The 1,281-nt window shown below is 37.8% G+C and overlaps 1 protein-coding gene across 9 annotated transcripts in view; it reads left to right on the top strand.

The window, feature by feature from the left end:
- Positions 1-1,281, top strand: part of LOC106882018 (SPATS2-like protein) — a 130,091-nt gene that overhangs the window by 92,792 nt on the left and 36,018 nt on the right. The gene's annotated exons all lie outside the window — the stretch shown is intronic.

The raw sequence follows: 1,281 nt of genomic DNA on the forward strand, positions 1-1,281 counted from the left end.
TATATATATATATATATATATATCTAATATATGTATATAGATATATATGTTTATGTGTGTTTGTGTCTTTGTTTGCCCCTCCCTACCACCATCACTTGACAATCGATGTTGGTGTGTTTACATCCCCGTAACTTAGTGGTTCTGAAAAAGAGTCCCATACAATAAGTACTAGGCTTACAAGTCCTGCTCCAGGACTTAGAACCACAATCTTATGAATATTATTTACATTTGATGGATATTTGTGCTCATCTTGTTTGTTGTTAACCCTCCAGCCTTCATGAAGGCTGGACGGTATATCAGCCGAAACGTTGTGTCAGCAACAAACAAGATGAGGATAAATATTCGTCAAATGTAAATAATGTAAACAACGTTCATAATTCCTCATCTCTTAAATATAGAACTGTATCACACAATCTTATGATCGGAAGTGTATCACCGTAACCACTAAGCCACATACTTTCATATATAACACTGGGTAAAACAAAGAAGAAAGCCTCAAACACATGACTGTGTGTGTATCTGTGACTATCTACATAGAATTCATCAGTTAGTGATGGAGATATATGATAGATTGTATTTATTTTGAAGTAAAATATAGGTGCAGGAGTGGCTGTGTGGTAAGTAGCTTGCTTGCCAACCACATGGTTCCGGGTTCAGTCCCACTGCGTGGCACCTTGGGCAAGTGTCTTCTACTATAGCCTCGGGCCGACCAAAGCCTTGTGAGTGGATTTGGTAGATGGAAACTGAAAGAAGCCCGTTGTATATATGTATATATGTATGTATGTGTCTGTGTTTGTCCCCCCACCATCACTTGACAACCGATGCTGGTGTGTTTACGTCCCTGTAACTTAGCGGTTCAGCAGAAGAGACCGATAGAATAAGTACTAGGCTTACAAAGAATAAGTCCTAGGGTCGATTTGCTCGACTAAAAGGCGGTGTTCAATAAAATTTACAACTAGAGAATCATGCTTGGAGTACCAGCAGTTTTTTTTTTCCCAATGTGCCAGGGACTGGTAATATTTTTTAGTAATATCAATTTATACCAGAAACAATATATATAATGAATATAATAAAAGTTGATAATTTAAAAATAAATCTTATATTTATTTTGTAAACAAATAATACAATATTACGTAAGCATTTTATAATGTTTCTTCCTATTCTGGAAACTCGCCTTTTACCGGCAACTGATGGCTTGCGGTCCAGCACCGATCCACAGACCACCACTTTGAGTAGCACTGGAGTAGAGGACACTTGTCCAAGGTGCTGCACAGTGGGACT

This window comes from Octopus bimaculoides, chromosome 21 (assembly GCF_001194135.2).
Source record: "Octopus bimaculoides isolate UCB-OBI-ISO-001 chromosome 21, ASM119413v2, whole genome shotgun sequence".
Taxonomy (NCBI): domain Eukaryota; kingdom Metazoa; phylum Mollusca; class Cephalopoda; order Octopoda; family Octopodidae; genus Octopus; species Octopus bimaculoides.